The following is a 12,716-nucleotide window of genomic DNA, read 5'->3' on the forward strand; positions in this document are numbered from 1 at the left end:
TCTGAGTGCGCACCGTCTACAGCATTGACATGAATATAAATCCGTGGTGAGTGACATCTGTAGCATCCCCACAGATGTCTTGCTCTTAAAGGGCCCCTCACTAGGTCACAGAAATTTTAGTCAAGAAATTTTAGTTAGACACTGGAAGTTGTTGTGTGCTCAGTTAAGAGCATTATGCCACAAGAATTTTTCAAATCAGTTCATTACGAGCTGAGAAAAGCAATATCTTGAAGCTGCGCAAAACCATCATGCGAGAACGCGAGCTTGAAGCCACTCGCCCCGTGTAGCCTTCGCAGGCCAAATCCCTTTCCTGCCCTCTTCGGCATCGGAGCCAGAGGATCACATGACGCATACGCATGAACACGTCATGCACACGCAAGGTCACGTGCACATGACTTGCCCGAGCCAGCCCGGGCCTTCGAGCACGCAAGCGGTGTTGTCGTTTTCTGTCGGCATTCTCTGTGGTCTACTGCCAGTTTCTGCGGGATGGATCTCTCGGTGCGCGCACGTTTGGAGAGGCTGGCATGGATCATGGATCCTTACTGTGACAGACCGCGTCGCATTGCTGGAACTGCTGTCAGAGACAGTGCACCGAAAACGTCTCAAGCGTTGTTAGAGCTTGTGCTTGCACGACGCAGGAATGGGGAGAACACGAATGCATGCAAAACAGAAGCATATTAGTCTCGCATCTCGCTGTGACTCAAAGTAAAAAAATAATAAAAAATATGCACACATTCCGCTTGCGTGTTTTATTATTTCTCTCAACTTTCATTCATCGATTCAAGCAGCAGACTACACAAATTACACATGTCGCCTCGAATAATTCTCGCAGTGTCACGTGCTGCTGTGGGCAACGTCAGAGATCCAATGTCTATGTAGAAGAGCCACGTCAAAGCACAGATAACTGCGTAGGGCCATTCCTTGTTGTGCGTCATCCCCTCCATCTTGGGGCACGCGCCCACGAGACAAAGGGCAGGCGGCGTTCAGCTTGAAATTTGACCTATTTCCGTGATGCATAGCGTTGAAATTTTTGGCAGACATGATCGTGAACGTGCAGCGTATGCATTGCACTCATCAGCTCAAAATGCTCAAACCTGGTGAGGGGCCCTTTAAAATTTATCGCAGACAAAGAAAAGCAAGTAATGCATGTAAACCTAGTATGAAAGTATTACTAAACTGCAAAATGCGAAATTTAAGCCCAAAGGAGCCATTAGAAGTGTTGTCTGTTTGTTGGTACATTTAGTGTTTCTTTGCCACTTGGTATGTTGCTAGTATATTGTCATTATGTCAAATTGTTCATTGTTAAACTCTGTACAATTGCTGTGGTATGTTGTTTCGAGGTTTGTAATTACTACATTCAAGAAGAAATTTCAATTGATCAAAAACCCTCGCCCAGCTGCTGTTTGCATTAATCAGTTTAAGAGAATCAAAGTCGTTACAGTCTGCTTCATTCCCCCTCCTGGCATACTTGTGAATACAAGCAGTGCACAAAGGTACTTAACTGTAATGTAGGCCTCTATATGTGTAATGCAAGCTCGTGAAATGTCACGGGCAGCGGTCGCTCCAGCAGCAACTGTGAACTTTTATTTTAAGGGTGCGGTTGCGGTCACCATCGCTGGCGCGCATGCTATCTCGCTATCTCGGCAGCCATCATCAGACAACTCGTATAACCCTTCTATGTGCTGAGCTCTCAACGCTCACGCAGAGACTGTGCTGTCCGTGGAGCAGCCGTATTTTCTTACACCATCGTTTTGTAGAGTTGCGTGAGATTGTATCCAAAAGCGTTAGCTGCCAGCCTCACTTCGTATCACATTATAATTTGTTGCTACTGCATTCATTGCTTCACCCTTGTGGTGAAACTGTGACCTTTTTGTGCTTGTAAAAATTTATTGCAATCTCTTACTCACGAAATCACAATTTCTACTGTTCTAATTAATCTTCTTTATTGGTGTAACCTGAAAGTCTACCTCCACCCTTACTATTTATTTCAGGGCTGGTCCTTAAGAGGAACAAAGAAAAACAAAAAAACACAAGAGTTGCCTGAAGATGGAGGGCACCCTTTTTTTTGCAGCAAGCAGTGCCAATTCAACATTCAACTCTTCGAGAAACGTTTTTATACATATATATATATATATATAATGTATATGCATAGCACTTCTTCTTTTTTTTATCTCAGTGAATGAAAGGTTTGTTGGAGAGACTCGCAAGGACACCTTGTTTAAATGACCAGTGTGCTGGTTGCCAGCAGCAGAGGGATGCATACATGTGCTAGGTGGCATGGCTGGAGCATGTACATAGCACTTGCACATAAAGAACAGTGGGCATGGTGCATAAAATGGTATACTGTAATATGCTGGGGGTCCAAAGTGACAGCAGCCACTGTCACGCCTGCAGCCCATTTTTTCTGTCTTCTTCTTCTTCTCCGGTGTACTTTTTCTTTCTTTTTTTTTTTTATCCCAAGAAAGGAGCTCTAGAGCACACACAATTCACTGGCCTACAGGCAATATTTTCTGCACACCTGAAGTATCTGGCTGGGTGAATGATAATCAAGTCACATGCAGTTCAGAGCAACTTGAATGCAGCTGCTAGAGTGTGAATATTGTGTTGTCTGTACTTACCTTTTATATTGCATATGCAGTGACTGTCACTTCACTGCCAAAATTTAGATAGCCGTTTTTGTAGCACTTCTGGAAAGTGCATTATTATCTTGGAGATCTTGCGGTCACCTTCCAGTACTTTGGACATCAAACTTTCTTAGATGAGTCTTTTCTTTCTTAGCACTTTTAGCAAGCATTACCTGCGTTCAGCGCTTGTTAGAAGCGCTTGCATGCATTAGGAGTGCCGGTGTGCACTTAAAACCGCGAGGAATTCAGCAGACTGTACTACTGGCTCCCTAGGCAAAAACTGCGAAGACAACAACCTGTAGTGATGATGAAGACGTTTCCTGGCCCCTAGGTAAAGTTTATAAACAAGATTGTTAGCGCCAGTGATAGTGTTGTCGCATATGTGCCGCTCACTGACAATGACGTGTAGTTATTGTAAAGCCGTATTGAAGTAGTCGGGCGGATGACGGTCTACTTCAAGTAATAAAAAAAGGATTTGGATTCATTCATTTTGCTGTTGTTTGTGAATTAAACCGTTCAGATAATATGATCAAAACTTGCTTCTCCATGGTGTCGAATTGATGACAGTAGACTGAGAAATTTAATCAATTCTTACATCCTGCTCCTTATTTTTTATCTTTCTAGATGTGTGTATGCAGGCTTCATAAAGGGGGGAGGGGGTGCTTTTAATCTCCTTTGGCAGCTGTGCTCAAGTTACACACACAACATTTGTTTGTTCATACAGTTACACTTTGTAGTTTTAAGGGACTTTATAAAGCAGCTTTTCATTCGTTATGGTACTGCTCGTCAGCCTGTGCAAGACAGGGTAAATTGGAGGTCATTGAGAGAGGCCTTTGTCCTGCAGTGGACATAGATGATTATGTTTTTTTATATATATTCTTCCTAAGGGGGCCCTGAAACACCTCTCCAAGTGACCATGCAATGACCTCATTAGTGGAGTATGCTGCCTTTCGAATCTTCTAATCCTTCAAGTATAAGTAGATGTAGAGGTTGCTATTGGACCAAGGCACTGCTTTCTCATTTGGTGTCCCTCAGCAAGCTGGAATCTGCACAGGAAGGATGGCAAGGCCGTATCCAAAAGTTCCATTGATGCCTGCCTTGGCCATGGGCATTTTCTCCTTTCTTTCTTTTGAAAGTGCAGACATTTATACTTTTCCGTCATTCAACTCAAAATTAGCAATGATAGTATTACTGAGAATGCACTTGCAATAAAAAAAATCCACCATTACCAATTGGGCCTTTCTGTTCCCATTTTCTCCATTGCTGCTGATGGTGTTGCTAAGGGGCAAGCAAGCAAGCAATTTTGTACTGTTTATGACAGGATATAGTAAATTCCCTGCCACACACAGTGCAGTAATATTTGGTTCACATGTCAGCCCTTGATGATGATGATCGCGAAATTTACACTCAAAATTTACGCAGCCACAAAATTTGCACACAGCAGAAAAAAGGCCGCCAAGCCAATTGAATGTAGTACCTCTGGGTTTCTGTACGACATGGTATGCAGCCTGCCTATCCAGATTTCCTCTGCCTTATCAAGCCTTCTGGCTGTTTTGGTAATGTGTGTCGATATAGGTTAGGATGTTGTAGTATTTCTGTGTACAATGTTTGGGATGTTGGCTGTTCGTAAACAGTAGGGGCATCTTTAAGAAAAAGGGAGAGCTGGGGAAGAAATGTTTGGGCTTGTCCACCTCCTACTGTCCCTTGGTGTCCTGGGGGGACCCATAGCAGTTGTTTCCATGCTGCCTTCTTTTTGGATTGTATGAGGATTTCATTGGCAAGGGGTGCTCTTTGGCCTTTCATGTCGTTTCTATGCACTCCTTGGGAATCTGTAAGGATGAAAATTGAGTTGGAGTGCACAGCAGCGAAGGCAACAGCTGCCTTTTCCGTGGTTAGTGTATCTTCATCGCACAGCGAGATGCTGTCCACCACATGATTTTAATGTACCACTGCCACAGTATGGACGCTATATACCTGACTTGCAACTTCCACAAAGAATGCCCCATCTGTTTGCGAATAGTGGTCATTTCTGGATTTTGACCATGCAGATCTTCTGGCATGATGGTGTTTGGAATGCATGTTTCATGCATCCAGAACACCATCACTTTGATAACTTGTTGAAAACGTGTTTCAAGGTCCTTTTAGCTGCTTTCATCAAGCATGCGAAGCCTATAATAGCTACATTTTTCGTTAAATTGTGTTGCAGGAGCACATGCAATGGCTTTGTACTCGCAGACATCCACGTGCATTTCACTTATCCTGCCAGCATTTTTTTTTATTCTCTTTATTGTACAACTTTCAACAATTATTTCAATGAGCAGCTTGTCATCCGTCATCATATTTTTATTACGTTTTGTATGCGCATGCAGTTGCTTGTGCTCTGATTTATATTGGTAAACTGTCTCATGCAAGAGAAGGGAAATTTGTAGAGGTGGATGTTACAATAAAAGCAACTGTGCTCTGTCTTATGCATTCTTGGTGCCAACCTGCAGTCTGCTAATGTCTGAATTTATAATGTGCCATTAGAATACTCTATGGCTTAAAATTTATGAACAAGTTGTGCAGAAATGCCATTGGCCTTTGATGAAGCATTCTTAGTGTTTCGACACAGCAACTTTTTTAAGCATTCCATGCAACTTAAGTGTGTAGAAAAACCAGTGTAACGCTTAAAAAAGTTACATTCTATAGAAGGCTGTCATCTGCTTCCACTAGATACTAGTTTCTTGTCTTACACGATCTACAACAGTTTAAATGTGATGTATCTTGATCAAAATAAGGGCCTGCAGATTATTGCACATTCGCAAAACTACATCATGCACCTTACTATCTCATTTTCACTTGAATTGCCTTGTGGTCTAAGATTGCTACACTTGGAGACACTATTATGTTGTGTAGGAACCAAGTTTTTCTATTTTGGGCATACACATATAAAAACTTGGCCACATTTCATCTGTGCGCTTGTTTTATGTTTAGCATGTGTAGTTTGTGGGAATGATTTTTTTTGTTGCTATCTTTGATAGATGTAGAAGTTACTGGAGGTTTGTGTTTAGAAAAGTGCTTGCTTTGGTTGTCTTGTGGGGATTGCATCACTTTGTTGTGCCCGGAATCCCGTGTTTAAGTGTGTGTGACCTTTCGGCTGATGTTGATGCACTTAGTGCACTCATCAACGGTATGGTAGGAGTTGCAGTAATATGGCTGTTTACATTTCATGCTAACCATGCCACATGTGTAGTTTGCCACTTCAAATTTTTCTGTGAATTGTCTGACAGTGCAAGTGCCTGAAGGTCTTGCAATTGCACACTGCTAGTGAATTGGCCGCACCAACATTAAAAGCTAAGCATGTCAACTTCAGACTTTTTGAAATACGTAGTCTTTTATGAGCAATCACAGCATTGCAGATGTGGGGTTTTACTTCTCAGCACAATGTGGTACTTTTATTTAAGAGCATACATAGCATAATGGCGTGGACAGTATCCAAAGTGATATCCCATTAGTACACTTGGTTTTGCCTTTCTGCAAATGTTATTCATTCTGCTGATCATTGTTTTGATGGCCAAAAAAATATACTATACATCTTAGCTAGGGTGAACTTCTGACCTAGTACGTTAAATATATATTCTCATTGTTTAGCGCAGAAACGTATGAAAAAAGAAAGGATGCACACAAGCACTAAACGGCGCTTTTGTTTGTTCGTGTTTGTCCCAATCTTCATAAGTTTCTGCGCTAGCCACTGAGAATATAAGTACATGTTGGAGGGCTGTGTTCTCCGTAAATTTGGCAGTCACTGTAAAGTTGGCATTCATATCTTTGCATGTGAATCTTACTGTATAAGTGCTGTGGCAATTAGCTTCATAGTAGGAGTGCAGTGACAGATTGGCAATTTTTTCTGTGCATCTATATTTATATATATGACTACGAGTCGTAGTTTTTTCCTGCGTGGAAAACAGAGCCTTAAAACAAAATGTGCTGCGTTTTCAAGCTGTCTAGTTTGGGAACAGAAGTTTTATCTTGTCATATTTGTTAGCTATAATGTGGACACCTCTGTCCTAAAAAAAAGCACCATAAAGATGGAATTGTGCTTCATCAGACAGCTGGAAGCACTTCCACATTGTACAATTTGTAGAAGTATCACGTTGTTTTGCACTTTTTCCTGTACAGATGAATACAAATGGACCATATTTTTTCTTGTGCAAATAAGTGGTGATATAAAGGTTTTTTTTTTTCATTTGTACAGTTCATTGACAATAAACTTTTGCTAATTGTCTGGCTTCTGTCATGTGCACTGCATCTACAGTTTCACAGTAATTGAACACTTTTTTTTTGGTCCTCATAAAGAGCTATTGCTGTGCAATTTGTTTGTTCAGATTCTGAGGAAACACCTTGAACTGCTTCCTGCCACATCTATTCACATGAGCAGGCACACAGATGTAGTGACACACATTAATAGAATTTAGGCCTTTAGAGATCTCATTGTAAGTTAATGTAAACAAATGAATTTACAGTAGTTCGTCTCATGGAAGTAAAGCATACAAAAAACTTGCTCTGGTTGCATGCATAAGATCCATATGCAAAATGTCTGCAGGCAATTATTCATATTAAATAATAGTATCCACAGTGCCAAAATGAAGTAATAACTAGAGCTGTGCGAATAGCAAAATTTTGGGTGCGAAGCGAATACAGATATTGAAGTGTGAGTGCGAATCGAATATTTTTCTAATATTTCGAGAATATTTTTCGAATAATTCGAAGCGAAATTGCAGAAAAAATAAGTTAGAGAGGATTCCTAAGCATATCCTTATGAGATAGCAACATGAAAGTGTTTCTTTTCGCTAGGTTGATGAAGCACTGGCGGGGTGGTGTTTCATAGTTGTCTTATCAAGAATGAGGCAATGTAGACGCCGAATTGCATTTATGTACATGATTTGGTGCAACCAAAGTGTTGCCGACAACACTTTACACGTGAAAGGCAGAGATGCCATTTCCTCAGTTTCTCCTCCTCTTTCAACTTCTGTGGAAGCCCAACTGATGTGGCGGACAAGGGTGAGCTCCCTTTAAGTCCGGAGTACCAAAACTGCCTCGTAGATGTCTATATATGAGAACATCTGAAATTTTGGATGCTAAGAAGCTTCGGCTTCCAATTTTTCGGACTTCCTGCTCAAATTTTAGGTCCAAAACAGTATTAATTGAGCCCGCACCTCTGCCACATCTTTCATCTCCATGTTGGAACCAGCGTTTTCTTGAGCGAGTACATTTGCGATCGTAGCAGGGCTTGAAAGGCAGCTTTGCCGCAATACCGGGGTGTAATGAGGTGAAGCATATTGAAAATCTAGGGACCACTTTCAATCTGACGACTGTCTTTTGGCAAAATCCGACCATGACGGAGCTTGAAAGGCAGCTTTGCCGCAATGCGAGAGTGGAATGAGGTGAAGCATATTGAAAATTTTAAGGGGTCATTTTCAATCGGACGTTGACTGTATTTGTTTTTGGGAAGTTCGAATAGTAAAATTCCAGTGCGAATCGAATCGAATAGCAAACACTATTCGAAAAATATTCAAAATTTCGAATATTCGCACACCCCTAGTAATAACCATAAATGCAGAATTAGGTGAGTAATGGCTTACAATAAAGAAACGTGCGAAATGCGCCAATTATTTGCTGGGTGCAGGATGAATACAGCAACTACAATGTCATGTACTACATATATAGATTTAAGGGTTAGTCATCGCAAACTATATTTTCAAAAAATTGGAACAGAGCATTTTTAAATTATATGCCATGAGGTGATTAAATGATAATTCAGAACAGTAGCGCTAAGAAGCACATGGACGGTGACAGATCTAGACTGGATACAGCGCTAACTAACAACTCGGTGTTTATTGCACATGATCGCACGACACTGCACGAAGGAAAAAGCTGTTTTGCGCTAGTGTTCTGAATTATGCACTACCAACTAGCCCATCAGTCTGTCCTGGTGATTAAATCGTCATAGGCAATGTGGTCCAGATGGAAAAGATAACTTTGTTTTCTATGAATAATGTTGTTGTAGGTACTGTAGTAAGTCATCGTGCTCAGATAAGCTAGTTGTACATTTGCGAGATGCTTTGAAACTTGGGCGACGTTGCAATGTCTTTGCCACACAGATGGTAAATGAGCACCGTAACTTAAAAGACTATTCACAGGAGAAAAAAAGAATCGCAAGATTGTAATAGATGGGTAGTTTTGGATTCCCAAGCTCCCTTAATGTGATAATATCAAGAGGTGCTGCAATTAATGTAAATGATTCAGATGGGTCCACATATGTAGTGCCTACTAGACCAAACAATTGGAGGGATAACGTTATAAATCGGGAGTATTTATGTGGTTTTACTTGCCAAAACTACCATATGATATCAGGCAGTTCGTAGTCTGCGACTCCAGATTATTTTTGACCACCTAGAGTTCTTTAATGTGCATATAAATCTAAGTAAACAGACTCTGGAGCGTAAATAACTGGAAAGTATTGTCGAGGATTAGTACATAGATTCTGAAAAGGCATTTTGCTGGAAGTACTTTAGTGTGTTCATCATATTTCACCTGAGTGTTTGAAATGTTGCCTGGAAATTAAACACTAGCTTGTCTGCCACCTCTAAATCTATATACAATGTATGACTGAAAAAAAAAGTGTGGCGTATAATAAAGCTTGTTTTCATAGATTTGCTGGTTTATATGAAATCAGGTGTGCACGATTACCATTGTCATAGGAATATAGAAGGGGTAGAGGACCTAGGAAACAACCTTGTGGAACTCCTTAGTCAACCAGTCAGAATGTTAGAAGCCTGCACAGTGTCGAGCCTGATTAAGGTTGTCACAAATAAGATTTGTATGGGGCCAGAAGCGATCAAGGAACTTATTTTCAAAAGGGATTATGATTATTCACATCCAATGTTGCTGTCTGATCACTAGTACACATCTACTGCGGTAGCTTAGTGGATAAGGTGTTTCACTGCTAGGATGCGGGTTCGATTCTCGGCCACAGCAGCGTCATTTCAATAAGGGTGAAATGCAAAATGCTGGTGTATTTGGTTATACCTACACGTTAAAGAATCCTAGATGGTCAAAATTAATCCGGACTACCTCACTGTGGTATTCATTCAACATGCAAAACCCAACACTTTTTTTTTAAGTACAGCTCGAGCATTAAAGCCAGCAACAGAATTAGCAAATTTGATTATGTCCAGATTCCTCAAGTGAAATAACAGTCTTGCTGAAAAGTTCCAAAATGCACAAAACCCTTGTGCAACATAGCACCAGCCTTATTTAGCTAAAATAACCCTATGCAAAATTATCCTCAGCCTGCACCCTGCCTGGGAACTTTTGTGAACATCTATGAGCTGCGGAGCACTGTACAACAGACTCAAGATTTTTTGTGAAGTGAGAGTAATTACACTCAGCACGCATGTGTGCAAGCTGTAATGTGTGCAAGCTGTAATGGTGTAGTACTACAATGTCGGCTTGCATAAGTCTTTCATTGCAAGGCATGCTGTGACAAGTTAAAGCCATATTAGAGCACACATTTCAGTGGAGATCTCAGCTGTGCGTGTAGAATCTGTTCCGATGTTCCTTTACATGATGGGCTGGAATTTTGTTCCATCCACTCTAAGCTGGTAAATAGAAGCATAACAAATATGTACTTTGACAAAACATTGAAGAAGTCATGACTGCATCTAGTAAAGTTTTCAGTAACAGGCTTCCTTCCCAAGGGAAGATGGCCATCCTAGCCACTTACTGGTATCAGTAGCAGAAGAGCAGCTCAAGAAAGTTTCTTCAAAAGTGGGTCACCCTGAAAGTGAAAACTGCAATGCTTCTAATAAGAAAGACATCGCTATGATCCCCTATGTCGGGGGTCTCAAACGCGCGGCCCGCAGGCCGCATGTGGATAGCGGCCCGGCTTGCACATGACTGTGTTCGTCTATTTTTTTTTTAATAAGTATGTTCATGAATTACACAGCCATGACCGGTCTCAAGCATTTTTTTCGTGAGGCACCCCATGCATTCACCATGTGCAAAAACATAATCGTGATACAAAAACTCGATATTTTAGAATAGGTGTCCAGATTTTATTCATTCTGCAGATCAGTGTTGGAAGATTTCATCCCAATTCTTGCGATCTGTGCAACATACATCAAAAGCATATCTGCGATCATTTTGTTGAGGCGCTCGGTTAACCCAATGGTTTGTGGGTGGCAGGCAGTTGCTATTCGGTGTGTGGTACCGCTCAGCTGCGATATGTTTTTGAAATCCCGAGGTCAAATCCCCTTCAGAAATGACCCATATACGAGATATGGGAAAGGCCACCTTTCAAACTGTAACAACCTTAGCTGACATTTTGTCCAAATTGCACCTCCCCCCCCCCCCCCCCGTCCCCGCTTCTACCTTCCTCACGGTACTAACCCATGTGGGACTAAAGTTTGTGACTGCTGCCCACTAGCTGAGGCAAGTTCATCAGCTCTCATGTTCATCAACTCTCACATGACCTCAAAAAGGTGGCACTTGGTGATAGCGTAATGATTGTCTTTAGAAAGGCTTTATGAGAAGACAGGTCTGGCAAGAGCAGTAAAAGCAGTGTGTGCAGTAAAGCGTTGGAAAATGCTTGTAGATTGCAGAATGTTGGTAATTAACAGTATTCTATTGTCCTGTCAGAAATACATCATCCAGACCTGTGGGTGTTTTTAACGGCAGTTAGGAGAACACTGCAACAAGGTGGAGAAAGTGCCACTAGACAGCTTTCTTGTACTTCATTCTTCAATATGCAATTGGCATTGATATTCTAGAAATATATCAAGGTGGAGGTTACCTATTTAATAATGTAGAGAATGAGTATATTGATGCATGTGGTGAATCATGCATAAGCAAGTCATCAATGATGTTTCCTAAAGAGCTACATTTTCATCCACCCTTTCTGCTCTTTTTCTTTCTCCTTTGTTGCAAACTAACTTCTTGATTATTAAAAATAGTGTTGTTCACAACAATAAATACACTATTTCGGGCAAAATTTCTTTCTTGCATAAGAATAAGGACAAAGGAAAAGCCCAAGCTCATTTCACTCCATATTTGTTCTCTCAAACTATTTAAAGACATGTTTCCTTAACAGCTGTGTGCTTTACAATTTCAGTGAGATTAGGTATATGAATTTGATGTATATACACCTACAAATAAATATGATCCATTCATTAGCCTCAGGCACGCATCATGGGACCATATACAAGAAATCTGCAACCTCTTAAATGGCCTTCAGCAAGGCATCTCTTGGTACCGTTGCGGTAAAGAGCTGCTCGGAAGGACTATGCTCATTTAAAGTGCATGGCAAGCACAATGGAAGCATGCAAGACATGCACATGCTGTTTGTATGGTGCACCATAATAGTACTAAAGTGGCAAAACAGACAACACAAGGCAGACAAGATGGCAGTGATCCAATCTGCCATGCCTTCCCTTGCCTTTTATTGCACTTTAATAGCATTATGGAACCATACAATCTCACCAAAATTTTCGTTGTTGCAGCATTAATGAACATCAGCTTCTTCCAATAACTTCACAGGCAGTCAAGAAATTGAAAGGCAATGTCACGTAATGCTCAGCTTTTGGTTCGCTGAAAATGACCTATGCAAACTGTAGCCCCCGTGTTTACACTATTTTTACAGTACGAAATACTAGTTGGCTTTTAGACCAATATTTTAGTGAGCACTAGCTGATCAAGAATGTGTTCGTAATGTTTGGTGAACGATCTGTTTGCAGTGTTAAGAAGGGTGGGCGAAATGAACCTGCAGCCTTCCACAATTGTATCCCTTATAACTAGCCCCTACAAGTCTTCTTTGCTTTGGTGATGCAGGAATTTAATAAATTAACATTGTTACTTCTCTTGGAAACGGCATTAATCCTCTTGTTCAGCATTCAGAGGGGAAAGAGCAATAGTGACGCCATATTGGCAAACTTAAAGAAAAGGCTGTGGAAAATGCATATACAGCATGTGGACCACAAGTTTATATTTTTCTACACTTACGTTGTTGCATTTCCACAAAGTAAATCAAGTCGATTGCAAGAAAAGGAGCACCAG

The 12,716-nt window shown here is 41.0% G+C and overlaps 1 protein-coding gene across 2 annotated transcripts in view; it reads left to right on the top strand.

Annotated features, from left to right (window-relative positions):
* The window catches only part of LOC119377573 (Wilms tumor protein 1-interacting protein homolog), a 107,572-nt gene extending 100,684 nt beyond the window's left edge, over positions 1-6,888 (top strand). Inside the window, exon 10 of one of the 2 annotated variants that reach the window (XM_037646977.2) lies at positions 1,992-6,888. The gene's annotated coding sequence lies outside the window, so the exon portion shown is untranslated. Of the gene's footprint in view, positions 1-1,987 lie in introns of both variants that reach the window. The other variant, XM_037646982.2, reaches the window with a different exon arrangement.
* The last annotated feature ends 5,828 nt before the right edge of the window (positions 6,889-12,716 follow it).

The sequence above is a fragment of the Rhipicephalus sanguineus genome, chromosome 1, assembly GCF_013339695.2.
Source record: "Rhipicephalus sanguineus isolate Rsan-2018 chromosome 1, BIME_Rsan_1.4, whole genome shotgun sequence".
NCBI lineage: Eukaryota > Metazoa > Arthropoda > Arachnida > Ixodida > Ixodidae > Rhipicephalus > Rhipicephalus sanguineus.